Source organism: Melospiza melodia, chromosome 2 (assembly GCF_035770615.1).
Source record: "Melospiza melodia melodia isolate bMelMel2 chromosome 2, bMelMel2.pri, whole genome shotgun sequence".
Classification (NCBI taxonomy): domain Eukaryota; kingdom Metazoa; phylum Chordata; class Aves; order Passeriformes; family Passerellidae; genus Melospiza; species Melospiza melodia.
The window spans coordinates 142,557,093-142,573,084 of NC_086195.1; the positions used below are offsets into that span (position 1 = coordinate 142,557,093).

A 15,992-nucleotide genomic window follows, 5' to 3' on the forward strand; every position below is an offset into this window, starting at 1 on the left:
AATGTGCAGTTTTACAAACACACTCTGAGGTTCTCCACCAAAGGAAAAGCAAACAAATGTTCTCCTATCTCCCAGGAAGTTTGTCCTGGTGTTAGCTTTCCTCCCAGCCCTTCTGCAGGCAGCTTTTAAAACATGAGCAAAGCCCTGCTTCATGTTAAATTCATAACCAGGAGGCAGAGCCAGGGTTCCCAGGCTGCTTTTTGAGCTGCAAACACTGAGAAGAGCAGATGAGAGCTGGTGGTGATGGGTTGGGCATTCCACCTGTGGCATGGGGCATCCCTGGCACCCATCCCATAGGGCTGGGAAGGTCTCAGGGGCAAAATGACTTAGAAAAATGGAATGGCTGGGGTTGGAAGGGACCTCAGAGCCCATCCAGACCCATCTGTGCCATGGACAGGGACACCCTTCAGTGTCCCACATTGCTCCAAGCTCCATCCAGCCTGTGCCAGCACAAAGCCAAGCCTGTCTGAGCTCACATCACGGGTCCCTCCCAATTCAGAGTACTCCGTGAACATTTCAGAGATGCTACCAGCACACCTGTGGGCTTCTTAAGCACCCCTCCCCTTCCAAAAGTTCAGTTTAAAATCTGATTTCTCCCAGAGGATGCACCACAAGCCCTTGGGTCAAACGAGCTGGGCACAGCTGAGGTCAGCCTGGTGTTGATCTCCCTCAGAGCTGCCTGTCCTCAGCGAGCCAGGCTCTCCAAACACTGCATTAGTGGGGATCAGCCAGAGCAGCACAGAGCCACCCCCAGCTGCCACCTCGAGGGCACCTGGCTCGTGCCAGCAGCACACAGGGGACAGCAGGGACAGAGACGCTTCTGGTGCAGGATGGAGGGGATGCATGAGGGACCCACGGCATTGAGCAGCTCTGGTTCAGAACACAAAGCTAAAAAACAAATCAATTTAAAACCAAAACACAAAGTAAGAGCTTGGGAGTCGTTTTTAGCAGCAGAAATATTTCGGTTTCCCCTGGGCGCTTTCGCATTCGGCCGCGGCTAATCTCTGCTCAGACACTCTCTGGTGCCACCGGTTTTGTGTAAGCCCAGGGATTAGAGGGGGTTATCCAGAGGGCCAAGGGCAGCCCGAACAAACAGGAGCTGGCCCACAGTCCCTGCAGCCCCGTGGAGCTCAGTGCCCATCCCAAGGATGTGACACAAGGGTTCTCCTGCAGCACCAGCTAAGGCTGGCACCTCTGCCATGGCTGTCTGGGACCACACCAGGGACAGGACAGCAGCCAAAAACAAGAACAAAACCCACCAGAGGCAAGGAGCCTCTGGGAACCCTCACATGGTGCCACCAAGGAGCCTCCAGGAGCCCTCACATGGTCCCACCAAGGAACCCTCACATGGTGCCACCAAGGAGCCTCCTGGAACCCTCACATGGTCCCACCAAGGAGCCTCTCTCCAGGAACCCTCACATGGTCCCACCAAGGAGCCTCCGGGAACCCTCACATGGTCCCACCAAGGAGCCTCCGGGAACCCTCACATGGTCCCACCAAGGAGCCTGCTGGAGCCCTCACATGGTCCCACCAAGGAGCCTCTCTCCAGGAACCCTCACATGGTCCCACCAAGAGCAGCACAGCCAGCACACAGCTCCAAGGCAGAAATGTTGATAACAATCTTTTAAAGCCTAAAGGTTCCCTCACTAGGAAGGCCAAGTTTCCTAGATTTTTCATGGGTAGCTGCTTTTAAGAGCAGATCCCACCTAAATTTATTGCGTAAATAAGAAATAAAGTTGTATTGAAACAGAATCATTAAGGTTGGGAAAGGCCTCTTAAGACTGAGTCCAACTATTACCCAGCACCACAGCGTTGTCCCCACGTGCCACAAATCCCCACAACTCCTGAGCCCTTCCAGGGGCTGTGATTGCACCATTCCCCATGTCAGCCTGCCCCGATGCCTGACCACTCCTCCAAGGCAGAAATTCCTCCTCACATCCAACCTAAACTTCCCCCAGCACTTCCTCCCATCCTGTCCCTTGTTATGTTTGGGACACCACAATCACACACCAATGCAAGAGGTCTCCAAACAACCGGGGATGGGGATGTTTATCTGTTAACTCTGCTCCTCCCTACACCTCTGAATCAGCCCTGCATTGAACACCTTCCAAAGGTCCCTTCCCTGGGGCAAGAAAATAAAAGGGACACCAGAGAAGTGCAAACAACTTGTGCAGAGTCAGCAGCGAGTTCTGGCTCCTGAACTGATGGGTTTGTTTTCTCCTGAGGGACTGGGACGGAAGGAAGAGGATCAGTGCTTCGGAAAATCACCACTGCCACAGCTGGATCTGTGGAGCACTGCTGATCCAAAGCAGGCCCCGGATTTATTTGCCATCTCTGGGCATTTCCAGTGCTGTAATCCCTCAGACAAAAGCAGCAGGGCTTAGCAGAGTGCCCAGTGTCCACAGCCCCAAATTTCTGCATTTTCCTCCAGCAAGGAATGCCAAAGGGAACATGCCCACGGGAGTTATGGTGTCCCAAGTGGAGGGGAGGAGGGATCTCCCCCTGCTTCCCTCAAGTCAGCCAAGAGCCCCAGATCCTCTGCCTGGCCAGCACCAGCTCAACACAGCAGTGTCTGGACCCCTGCTGGAGAGAGATTCACCACTTCCCCCAGATCTCCTCTAAAACTGCTCCCAGAAGCAATTTCTTTATTTATTATCGTAATTAGAAACAACACGAAGCAATCACAGAGAACAAGCCAACAGTTCTGCTGCAGCAGCCACCACAATCCCAGCTCCCACAGCATCCCCATCACTCCTGTGCTCCCCTCAGTGAGCTCTCAGTGCAAAAAGTGATTTATTCATCCACTCCTGTCCCCTGGGACAGCACCAAACAGTCTGGACACTAAATACAGCCAAAAACACAGCTTTGGACAGATGCTCAGATCACACTGGGACAGGCTGTTATCATCTGTCAAGTCAGCAAACAGCAGCACTGCCAGGCAGCTCTCCAGTCAATAACCATTTCAGGGGGTTACCTGCAGTTCCCAACCACAGCCTGTGCAAAGGGCACAGAAAGGAGGTTTTATTTCAGATTTCCATGCAAGAACATCCTTTACCACTGCCAAAGGGAAAGAGGCTTTCAATATGCACCACATTTTGTCCTGAAGTGCCAGGTTTCCACCAGAGCACCTCTCACAAGTTCAGACTGTTAATTACTGTGTTTAATTACTGTGTTTACAGTGGGTGTTGGCCTTATCAACAGGATGACTGTCCTGGCTCTGCTGAGGCATGACAGAATCCCCTAAAACAGGTTCTCATCAGCTGTTGTTTCATCAGACCACATGATTTCCACCTCAGCAGGGAGGGCAGAGCCCCCCAGGGCACTGCTGCCTTTCCATGAGCCCTCCAAAGCAGTCATGGAATATTCACCCAGCTGCCTTTCCCCTTCCTCCCTGGCACAGATCACCAACAGCTCCCTGCAGGAAGCTCCTCTGATAAAGCTGGAAGGACCTGCAAGTTCTTATCTGGAGTCTGGGGGATGTTTTCCCAAAGAAACAGGTCATATCCACTGGTTTATCATTCCTGCATGTGGCACATGGAATTGCTCAGTTCTGACTTCAATTCACAGTGAAGTCCCAGTGGAGAGATCAGCATCTCTCCCATGCAGCTCTAAGACAGATTTTCCTTGGAAATGCTCCTGAAGGACAAATCCAATCTGATCTCTTGATGACTTCCAGGAATGGGGCAGCCACAGCTTCTCTGGGCAACCTGTGCCAGGGTCCAATCACTGTCTTGGGACTTTTGGGCCTTGAAAAATGACACCAATTAAAAATATTAATCTTGTCTCCCAAAATGGATGCAATTGAAAAGGTTTGAGATTAGGCTGGCCACAAAAAGAGCATTTTTACCCCTCTAAGGAAGAAACTGGCTCTCCCAGGAGAGACTACATGGCCTCAAGGGATGAAACCTAGGAAGTCTGTTGGACTTGGCAGTCACTTGTAGAATCAGGAATCACAGGCTGGAAAATCCCTCCAGGACCATGGAGTCGTTAACCCAGCCCTGCCAAGTTCAAGGTGAAGGCAGAAGCTGCTCTGACACTTCATTCCCTCCATCAGCACTAACACATCTGGGTTTGGCCGCCCTGCGATGAGGATCTGGGCAGAAATAACAAAGGAAAACGAGAGAGCTGAGCAGGACAAAGGGAGGTAAAGCAGAGACTCAATCTGAGCCCATCCATCACCACCACAGAGCTCTTCCCACGATGGGGAGGAAGGGGAAGGAGCCGTGGGGAACAATTGCTCCAGGGAAGGGGAAGCAGCATTGTTTGAGAGGTTTAACAGAAAAGCACATAAACCAATCCCCCATCCCTCAAAAAAAGGAAAGAAAAAACATTCCCAGAGTCTTGGGGCAGGCTCAGCTCCACCTTGACATCACACCCCTCTCTGAGCCAGACGGGAAGAGAAGCTGCTTTGTTTGGTTGTCTTCCCCCCGAGCTGCATTGGCAGCCCTTTTCCCCAGGAAGGAAACCAAACCTTCCACACTCCCCTTCCCCTGCAGCCTCTCCTCATTGCAGCCCCCAGGAGCCCTGAGAGGGCAAGGAAACGGGAGCAGAATGCAGCAGCTCCCCACGGGCCAGGAATCAAACCCGGGACAGCAGCACCTCTGCAAGCCTTGCAGGAGCTTCCATGGCAAAGCAGGCAGATCCAAATACCCTTCTCACTGACACAATCCCTCTCCTTCCAGCAGGGAACAGCTCAGGGACAGCTGGGAGAGACAGGGCTGTGCAATCCTATGTGGAGGGGATCAAACTCCTGGCTCCATCTCACTCATCTCCAAGCTCCCCTGCTGCAGCGTGATTGCAGCTGAATTTTACTCCACTTAAGCCTTTCCCAAAATACCTGTGCTCCTTTGAGGGACTTCTTCCCCTCACCAGAAGCTCTGCAGAAATTAAATCCTATTAGTGCATAAATCTCATGCAATAACTGTGACATTCTGGGGATTTTCACTGGCAGGCTCAGCAAAAACCTTACCAGAGGAGAAATCCTTGAAATGCCAGACATCCAAGGCATCTGAGGCTCCTTTTTGTGCCCAGGATTTAGTGCTAATCCCAGAGCTGCCCAGCCCTGTCCCAGCCTCCTTCCCTACCTTGGGTCACTGCTGTCCCATCCCTGGAAGTGTCCAAGGCCAGGCTGGACAGGGCTTGGAGAAACCTCTTCAGCTTGATGATTTCAAGGTCCCTTCAACCTCAACCAGTCTGTGATTCCGTGATTCCCAGTCCCTCAAAGCAGAGGATTTAATGGATCTCAAACGCTGCAGGAGCCTCCCAAGTTCTTCACCACTTCCTTTTTTCCAGGGCTGGAAACACCAAATCTGTGCACCTCTTCCCAAAGCAAAGGGGACACATCTGCTTATCATCAACCAGCCCCATTATCTCTAAACCCTTCCCTACAAACATCCTGTGTTCCAATGCTACAGCAGCAATACCAGAAGAGATCCCACTCCTTTTCCACACTCTCAAGCTCCCAGAGGTGCTCTGGAAATGGGATTCCCCAGCAGGCACCAGAGGACGCTTTATGACACCTTGATTAGCACCTTCCCAAGACAAAACCTGTACAAAACACATCCAAGTGAGCTTTTCCTCATGGCCAGGCTTCCCAAGAGTGGGAATATTCCCTGCCTGGGACTGGCTCTGCACAGAGCTCAGTTCCTCCTGTGGCAGCACTGCACCTTTCCACCCCCCTGCTGTAAAACTGAGTTATTCTGAGCCCAGAACTGACACCAAGTCAAGCTCCATCTGCTTCCACCACTATAAGGACTCCTCTGAGGCTGCTGTGCTGAGCTGCCACGGCTCCCAGCTCAGGGTTTATTCTGGGCTGGGTGCAAGGCAGAGCTTTTGTGCTTTTTAAGTGCACAGCATCAGCAAGCGGGGAGGCTGGAGCAAGGAGAAAAGCACAACCATGACAGGAAAATCTCAGGAGATGCCTCTTCCCAAAGCCATTTTTTGCCACGTGGAATTTCCACAAGTTTCAGCAGAGTCAGAGAAGCATCCCACCCACACGATTTAATTCAGAGCTTGTTTTAAATTCAGCTGTTAAAAACTACCAAGAGGTGCAACAGCAGGATAAGAAGCGAATGCCACAGCAGCATTATCTCTGTACCCAACAAGAAGCAGGATGAAAAAGACTCCAGGAGTATTTCTGAAAGCAGAGGGGTTTTATGGAGAGCTGGAGGAGCAGAGAAAGCTGAGCAGCAGCACAGCAGGGATCTGATCCAGAGACACAAATCAGCACCACCAGGAGCTGGGTGACAAACCCATTTGTGCTGGGCAAATAAGGACAGCCAAGGCAAGGCAAGGCAAGGCTGCCCATGGCCCAAACCAGCAGCAGAGTCACTGAAGCTCAGAGGTGACGTGTCCCTGTCCCTGTCCCAGCACCTCGTGGGGAGCTCTGCTGCACCCCCAGCTCCTCCTGAGCCCAAATCAGCACTGACATTTCCAGAGATGCTCTCAGCAGCCCTGTTGGGCAGCACCCACCCATGGGCTGGGCACCTGGAGAGGAGAAAGAGCCAAAGAGAGCCCAGAGCCCTCCCTGTGCCCAAAGGGGTCCAGGAGAGCAGCTGGGGACAGAGGATGGAGGGACAGGACACAGGGAATGGCTCCCGTGCCACAGGGCAGGGATGAGCTCAGGACTCGCTGGGCCAGCAGTGCAAGGTCCTGAACTGCCAGGACAACATAAACCTGAATGACACACAGGGTTCTGTCACTGCTGTGCCCAGCCTGGCACCAAACAAACCCACACCACAGCGAAGACCTTGGGGAGATGACATCTCGAGAGGAAATTTCCTTTATTCTCACCTTTTAGCCTGGGTGGACTGATTACTTTGGGGACACTGGATATTCCCTTAGGGACTGGACCCAGAGCAGCCTCAAACTCTGTCCTGACAAACCAATTTTCACTTTATTCTTTTTTCCCCCACAACAGCTCACAGGCTGTCCTAAGGAGACCCATGCTCAGTGTGAAACAGAACATTTTCTGAGAGCTGAGTGATGCTGTTGGTGCTCCACCCCCAGAGGGAGGTTATTCCTGGGATCTCCTGCGCTCAGCATCCCCCTCTCACAGGAAAGGGCCACTTCCAGATGGAAATCCAACACATCCCCTGCTCCCAAACCATTCACAGAGCACCCCCAGGGTTTGGGAACCAGGGCTGGGGGAGCAGCAGGGGCAGGTTCAGCTGCCACACACCTCCATGTGCCAAAGGCTCTCAGGGAAAAGTGGCCAAAACCAGCTCAGACACCTCCACCCAGCCCCATAAAACCGGGATTTTACTGCTCTCCCATTTATCCATGGGATAAACGCCTCCTCCACACTCTCAGGCACTGCAAGCAGGGAGCTGAGCGGGTTTGGAGAGCTCTGTTCCACTCCCAGGGCACCAAAGCTCACTCAGCATGAACACAAACAACACTCAGGGAATGGGTTTTAGCTGCACAACAGCCCAGGTGAGCATCCCAGAGGTGGAGAAGCTGTGCCACTGCTGCATCAGAACTCTCCCATTGCCACCTCCACAGCCTGGTGGTCCCCAGGGTGCTCTGGGAGCTGGGAATGTTGGCTCAGGATAAACCAGATCCCTGTGCCAAACACGTCCCCCTGCAGAGCCCCCAGAGCTGTTCTGGGCAGGTTCAGCCAAAGCTGAGGGAGTTTCTGGTGTCTGCTCAATGTCCATCACAGCAGGGAAATAAATAACAAACAATCAGAGAACAAGGGTCCATCTTCGGGGTTTTGCACTGGGGAAAAACTGCTGGAAAGGAAAAGGGAAGGAGGAAAACCACCACAGATTGCATTATTCCATCTCCTCAGAGGGCCTGTGCCAGTGATCGTGGCAAAAATTAACATTATCTGAGATTACAATTAAAGCAGAGCAAAATTTCTGTGGTAAAATGCTGGAGCCAAGCAAAGGCTCCCACCCAGCATTTTCCAGACCCTCTCTCCCACCTCAGGCTGCACCACCCTCTAAAAACATCACAATCAAAGAGGTTCTGAAGGCAAAGAGCAGATGGATTAATAGGAACAAACCTCAAGGAAGAAATCAATCTCCATGTCTGCCTTTCTACAGCATCCAAGAGTTCACACCCCCATCTTTGCCCAAAGCACTGCCATGCCCTTGATTTTTATTTTTTTCTAAGGAACTAGAAAATACACCTATTTTCTTGGCCAAACCGAGGAAAAGAGGGATGATCCCAAATCTTTTCAATATCTGACACCTTTCCTTTGAGTGTCATCCTCAGAGCATCACCCTAAGTGATGTCACGTTATCTGAGGACAAATAAATGATTTCTTTGTGGCGCTCCAGTGTTTCTCCATTTAAAAGGCAGGACAAAAAGCTCAGTCCTTCCCTGTTCCCATGGGGAAACAGGAGGGGGATGGCACAAGCAAGAGCAAAGCCCCCAGAGCTCCAGGATGACCATGGCAGACAGGTCTTAATTTGATTTTCCATCACTTTGGAGTTCTCTAAAAGCCAGACAAGTGGCAAACCCTTTCTTCTCTCTTTTTTTGTCACATCTGTAAATGATGGGCAAAATGAAAAGATCAGACTCCAAAAGTTGTTTCAGCTCTAGAAACCATTTGTAGAAAGCAAATGAAAAAACCAGGAAAAAAAACAGGAAAAAAAAAACCAAACAGGAAAGAAAAAACAAAACCAGGGAAAAAAAAAAAAACAGAAAAAAAAACCAAACAAACAAACAAAAAAAAAACAACAGAACCCCCCCCACACACAAAAAAAAAAAACCAAAAAAAAAAAAAACAAACACGCCAGAAAAAAAAAAAACAAACACCCCCCCTCAAAAAAAAAAAAAAAAAAAAAAAAAAAACAGGAAAAAAAACCCAGGGGAAAAAAAAAAAAAAAAAAAAAAAAAAAAAACATTAAAAAAAGCATGAAAAAAAAACCCAAAAAACCAGAAAATCACGGGAAAAAAAAAAAAAAAAAAAAAAAAAAAAAAAAAAACAGAAAAAAGAAAAAAAAAGGGAAAAAAAAAGAAAAATAAAAGAAAAATATATAAATACAGCCCTCACGTTGCACAGCAGGGAGAGGATTTATCACTGCTGGGACACAGGACTTTCCCCACAGGCTGCCTTCCCAAATTCCCAATCCTGGGGCGAATCCAGACACCCAAGCACTCCCTGGACATCCACTCCCAGCACCATTTACTCCCAAGCTCAGCCACTTGCAGCAATATTTATTTTGGTAATCCCAGCCCCAGAGCTGTTCTCCACAGCTCTGCCATTTAGCAAGCATTAAACCCGATGGGGCATGAGACACAACAGGGTTTTCCTCACAGCCCTGTCCAAGAGCTGACAGCCACAAGTCTTTCAGGCAGGATTTATTTCATACCTTTCCTTCACAGGAAAAAAAAAAACCAAAAAAACCAAAAAACAACATAAAAACAGAAAAAAATGTAACAGCATTTTGGAATCAAACATGTGGGATCAGTCACCAAATGTGGGAGCAGAATATCTCATAAGCTTCAGGCAATGCTGAAACACAGCAAGAAGATTTAGGGTGGCCAGACAAAAGCAAGCGGGAGAAGACAAACTCCAGGCTGCCCCACAGTTGTATTTCACTTCCAGCTTGAAGCACAAAACCCCTTCCAAAAAGGAAGAATTGGGTCAGGGGTCCAGTGTGCAGCTCTCCACGTTAAAAGGAGATCTGAGGTCACTGCAACCCCTTCCCTTGGTGTTTCCTGGCTGTGGCTTTCAGACCAGGGACATGTGGCAGTGCCTCAGTCCTGAGGGGCTGGAGCTGCCAGGAGCACCAAGGATGCTCCTTCTCCCCACCTCCACAGTCAATGCAGACAGAACCATCAGCAGATCCAGTCTGGGAGACACCAGATGGCCTTGCTGGGTCAGGCACTGGAGCTGCACAGCCCCAGGAGCTCCTGTCCCCACTGATTTTCACTGCAGGCTGCTGTGGCACAGCCCAGGCACAGGCACCAGGGGCTGATAAAGCCCCCGAGCTGCTCACACGGCTGAGAGCAGCAAGGGCTGGCTGGGACATCGGGAACAGTGTGGGAGCTCCAGGGTCAGGCTGACCTTGGGCACAGCAGCAGGGAACAGCAACCAGCACTGGCTCCCAATTCTGCCCAAACCCAGCTCCTCAGCAGCTCCAGGCAGGGCTGATTCTGCTCAGACTGAGCCCAGCTCAGCAGCCTAAAGCCTGGCTTTGAGAGGGACAGGGCACAGGGAATGGCTTCCCACGGCCAGAGGGGATTTGGGGAAGGAATTCCTGAATGTGAGGGTGCCCAAAGCAGCTGTGGCTGCCCCTGGATCCCTGGCAGTGTCCAACTCTCCACCACTTCCCCCTTTGGCAGCTTCAATCCAATGTTTGCTCGCCCTTGCAGAGGTCAGAGCCCCGAGGCAGCACCAAGGTGATGCAGGGAATCTGTGCTCCCTGCACTGCTATTTAGTGGCTGCACAAAGAGCAGCCTGGAGAGATGCAAGAATCCCTAAATTTAACTCACAGCATCCTTAAGTTTGGAAAACACCCCTAAGATCTTTGAGTCCTACCAGTAACCTGACTGTGCCGGGTCCAGCAATAAACCACGTCCCCAGGTGCCACACCTGCAGTCCCCAGGTGCCACACCTGCACCTCTTTTTGGAGATGTGACACCTCCAATCCAGCCTGTTCAATCCACGCTGAGAGCAGCCACCACCTCATCACCCACGCACAGAGAGCACAACCAGCAGGCAGCTGCCCTGCACTTCACAAACCTCGATCCCAAAATTGGATCTGAAACATTGCAGTTCACAAACCTCGATCCCAAAACTGTATTTGAAACCTTGCAGTTCACAAACCTTGATCTCAAAATTTAAATTAAAGAACCCCAAAAAGCTCAAAAAACCCAAAAACCCAACAAAAAAACCACCAGAAATCCCAAAACCAAACAAAAAAAACCAACCCCCCCCAAAGCTCCCGCAAAAAAAACCCTAAAACAAAAAACCAAAAAAACAAAATAAAACCCAAAAAACCAAAAAAAAACCCCAAAAAACTCCAAAAAACCCCAACCCCCCAAAACAAAAAAACAAAACAAATAAAAAAAGCCAACCAAAAAACAAACCAAAACCCAAAAAAAAACCCAAAAAACCCAAAACACCAAACAAAATAAACCAAACAAAAAAAAACCCCAAAAACAAAAAAAAAAAAAACACAAAAAAACCCCCAAAAAGCAACAAAAACCCCCTAAAAACAAAACAAACAAAAAACCAACAAAAAACTCCCCCCCCAAAAAAAAACAACAGCAAAACATAACACAAAAAGGAAAAAAACACCAAAAAAAACAAAACAAAAAAAAAAAAACACCCCCCCGCCCCCCCCCAAAAAAAAAAAAAAAAAAAAAAAAGAATTAAAGGAAAATAAAAGAAAGGCACCCTGGACGGGGACTCACAGAGCAGCAGCAGCAGCCCCAGCACAGCTGCTGCCTGGCTGTGTTGTGCTGAGGGAGCCAGGGCAGCCCCATCCCCGAAGCCCTGCTGATATTCAGGTTTAATAGAGCTGATAAGGGCGAGCTGGAACAGCTCTTACGCACTGCAGGTTTTATCTGAGGCACAGCACACTTGTTACAGACCCTCTCTTATCAGCACTGCAAATATCAGCCCTGATAAGGGCAGGCACAAAACGCCTGGGAAGGTGCAGAGAGTGGAGCGGGCGCGCTGGGGTTTGTGACTCCTTCGGCCTCAGCTGCCCTGGGTGCTCACCCCAGCTCCACATCCGACCCCAAATCTGCTCCAGGAGAGCAGCAGAGCAGCATCCAAGCCAGGCTTTAGGATCTGTCCTGCCAGGGAACCCTGCAGGTGAGCTGCAAAGTTCAGGGAAATAAGGGAAGAGCCAGTATTTCCCCTGAGTTGGGAGAGAAGTCAAAAGAGCAAAGTGATTTCCTCACGGGTCCAATACAGCTCAATATAACCAATTACCCCAGAAATGTTGATTTAAGGACTCTGTTGAATCCCTTCTGTCATGAGAGTGAGCTGAGTCTTTGAGAAACATAGAGGACTCAAAAATTAAGGCTTATTGTGCTGTTAGAAGTGGATCTGTACCTGCTCATCACAGGGCAGCTCTGAAAGCCTGGACACCAGGTCAGAGCTTCCCAACAAGCCCCCAGGCTTCTCTCCTGAGCCATATTGTCACTCTAACCCTGGGGTGGCCATCACATCAGCTCCAGGAGGGATTCCCAGCCCAGCAGGAGCTCCCAATTCCAATCCAATCCAATCCTTGCCATGGACAAGCCAGCCTTCCTCCTGATGCCCCCGAGCATCCAGAGGAGCCATCCCCTGCCCCAGGGCACACTGAGGCAGAGATTCCCTTCCCAGCACCCTGCAGAACGATTCCCTGCAGCTGCTGGGGCTCAGCCAAGCCCAGCACAAGGCCTGGAGCTGACACCTGCCCAGGTGCACAGCCAGGGAAGGACGATCCCCTCCCACACTGCCCATCCCTCTAAGCCCACAGGCAGCTTTATTCACTTCCCTTGGCAGAGCAGAACCGTGCCAGGAGCCCTGGCAGGGTTTGTGTTTGGGAATCACAGTGACCTTGTGAGGCACAGAGGGCTCTCCCTGCCAGCTTCAGGCACACCAGAGCAGCTTCATCCCCACCACACCAACATCTCAGCATCCGCAGCTGTCTCACAGCACATTCCTTCAGCGCTCAGCTCTCCCAGAGCAGGAGCCTGGAGATCCAAATCAGAAAAACCCCAAAACAAACACATCCCTGTGCAGAGGAGACAGATTAGGGACCAGTTGTGATAAGGGAAAGCATCTCCAGCCGAGCTGTCAACCTTGCACTTTAAATCAGCCTTTTAATGAGGGCTGCGAGCTCTGTGCCTCCGGGTGATTAACTCCCAGCTAAAGAGGAGCTGAGCTGCTTCACTCTGACAGCAGATCCTGCCTCCACCCAGCGCCCAGGAAAGCAGGAGATGATCCTGCAAGCTGCAGCCACCACCAACTGATGCCAAAACCCATGCAGGGAGGGGAAATGAGCCCAAAAACCACAGCCTGCCACCACTCTGTATTCACAAAGCACCAAATGCAGCACAGCAAGGGGGGTGGGAGCTCCCAGTCCCCAGCTCCAGGGCACAGGGGAAAAGGAGACAGCAATACCTGTATTTTTGGCAGGCATTTTGGTATCTCAGAGCTGGAAACCAGGGATTACAAATCCCGTGTCCCAAGTGCACAGCAATCCTCGATGATGAGTGCAATTTGCATGTGAACAGGAACACATCTAAAAATAGGTGTTTGAGAAAGTCTCACCTCACCTCATGGCTTGATGAATCCCAGGGCTCCCAAATCCCCAAATGCACAGATCTGAAGGCCTGCTCAGGCACTATTGCTGGGCAGATCTCTAAGATCAACCATGGATGGAGAAATCCCAGCCCAAAATGCTTGAGGGAAACAGAGCAAATCACACCTGGACACCCAAAACAGGACCCAGGAGCTGCCTCTTTGCTGGGCTTCAAACTGCAACAGGACTGACAGTCTGAAATCTCACTGACAAGATGCCTGAATAATTACTAGGCAGATGGACACCAAAATTCCTACAATATCTGCAAATAATCACTGCTTGCTCAGGAAGCTGCCTAAAAACTATCACCTACCTGACAGCCTTGAGGAATAATTTCTTTACAGGGCTGCTTCATGCAAGAAAGGAGAATTACAGAATCATCACAGAAAGGTTTGGGTAGGAAGGGGTCTTAAAAATCATCATTTTCCATGGGCAGGGACACCTTCCACTAGCCTAGGCTGGTCAAAGTAGTTGGAAAGAGACAACATTGGATATGAACATACACTCCACACCGTCTCCAAAAGAGCCTTTTCTTCCTCTGAGGAAGGTCAAGGGGTTGGATGACTCTTTGCTACACCAACAGCTGGGACATGCAGGAAATATTTTAATCCCGAGGAAAGCATTAATTAGCACTTGGAAAAAAAAAAAAAAAAAAAAAAAAAGGCAAAAAAAGCACCAATCCAGACGACAAAACCCACCCAAATATCAGAGAGTGCCCTCAGCACGGGGGTAAATCCCTGTAAACAAACCCAAGCCCTCTCTGTCCATCCCAGGGACTGGGTTTAAGCTGTGCCCTGGGAAGCCCCCAGCCCCATCCCGTCCCTCGGGGCAGCGCTGAGGACACAGATCCCAGTTTGATCCCCATTCCCCAGGGTTTCACTCAGACAGGAGCCCTGCAGTCAGCACACAGGGCTGAGATGGGCTCACACACAGGGACACCCCCAGGGCCACGTCCCTCCCTCCTGGCAGGGTCCAGGGCAATTGCACAGCACAGCAAGCCAGCCTTGAGCCTCAAATCCTCCCCAAGCCCTCAAGTGCCCTGCTCAGGATTAGCCCTGCTTCCCAAGAATCCTGTGGAACACCCTGAGCATCCCCTGGCACCGTCAGGCGCCAATTCCCGAGTCAGGAAATGGAATGCATTTTGTTTTGCTGCAGCTCTGCAGAACACTGACTTGATTTTAGACTTGATTTATGATTAGGTGACTGTCAGCTCTGGAGATCCATCAATACCAGCTAAGTGGCCCAAATATAATCTGCTAGAGTGGCTGAGGAGAACACGTGGATGGATGCTGGAGGGTACAACCAGTCCATTACATCTTTTTAAAGGCTACACCCAAAAATACCTCTTAGAGGAAACTCTGGGTTTCACCTTGGACTATTTCAGTCACATCCAAGCTGCTTTCCCTGGGCAAACGTGAGCCTGGAACTCAGCACAGCTAAAAACAGCCAAGGACCAGAATATTTCTGCTCTGTGCATTTCACCTCGGGCTGGGGGAGGGACAAAGTTTCATTTCACCTCAGCGAGGAGGAAAGCGAAGCAAAACACAGGGGCCAGGCATTTATGAAGAGGTTTTACAAGTTGCAGCAGGATTTAAAGTAAATAAATTAAAAAATCAAAGGCAAGCTGACATCTAAGGGGGAAAGCAGGAGAGAAAAAGCTGCTGTGGTACAGCACCACGTGGTGAAACTCTGAAAATGAAACAGATTCTCCTGAGCATTCCCAGCCAAGAAGAGAAGAAACTCACAGTCCATCACCTCCAGCAGCCTGGAGCCCCAGCTCCTCATGGAAAGGGTGGCTCCAGGGAGGGCAGGAGGGCTCAGGTCTGTCAGGACCAAGGAATTACACTAAAACCAGTCCAGGCTCTTCCCAAGGAACAGATTAACCACCAGCAGGGCTCTGCAAATACGGGGATGGGGCCCAGATTTGTGCAGCACCCCAGGAAAGGAGCAATTTCCCCCTCTCCTATCCCCAGTTCATCCTTCATCCAGCAGGGAGAAAAAAAAAAAGAAATAAAACCAGCTCAAGAGTCACACCCACAAAAAACAGTCCAAAAAAGAAACATTTTCATTTTCGCTTTTCATCATCAGGACCAATCCTGCCCAAGGACCAGGAGAACAACAAAAAAGTCAGAGCTCAATCCCAACCTGAGATGGATTCCAAATGTGAAACATGGAATGCACGGAGGCACAGACACAAAACCCTTCCCAGCTGCCACCCCAGAAGCTCCTTGTTTGAACACCCTGTACCTTGAAGCCACTCCTTGGCAGAAATCTTCTACAAATATTTAATTGCATATAAAAAATAAAACCTTTTTTTTTGTTGTTTGTCAGACTATTGAGCAACGACAGACTATTGCAGCAAATATTCAGGCAGTTGCCCTGCCAGTATCTGTGGGTACTTCTGGAGGAAGTGGAGAGAACACAGTGGTTTGCTAAAGAGGAAAAAGCAGCAGAGCCAAACACCAATGTGCAGCAATTTAATTTTTTTTTTTAAAGTCACGACATGCATTAATGTAGCTGTATCTAATCACTGTTTATAGAGGGGCTGGCAGGCAAAGGCAGCTGCCATGAAGTCTTTTAAACCCCTTTTCCCAGCACCGTGCTCAGAATGTTCCTGCTGTGGGCACCAGGAGCAGGGTGGAGGGGGATATTGGGGAAGAAGGGAGGGGGATGAGGAGCCTGGCTCCTAAAGCCACCCTGGTGCTGGGCTCCTGTGAGGAGGGGACAGCTCCT

The 15,992-nt window shown here is 50.2% G+C and overlaps 1 protein-coding gene across 3 annotated transcripts in view; it reads right to left on the reverse strand.

The window, feature by feature from the left end:
• GDPD5 (glycerophosphodiester phosphodiesterase domain containing 5) overlaps positions 1–15,992 on the reverse strand; it is a 100,838-nt gene that overhangs the window by 81,689 nt on the left and 3,157 nt on the right. The window contains exon 1 of one of the 3 annotated variants that reach the window (XM_063150224.1): positions 11,374–11,413. The exons of the other annotated variants lie outside the window; for them this stretch is intronic. The gene's annotated coding sequence lies outside the window, so the exon portion shown is untranslated. Of the gene's footprint in view, positions 1–11,373; positions 11,414–15,992 lie in introns of those variants that run through there. 3 annotated transcript variants of the gene reach the window in all.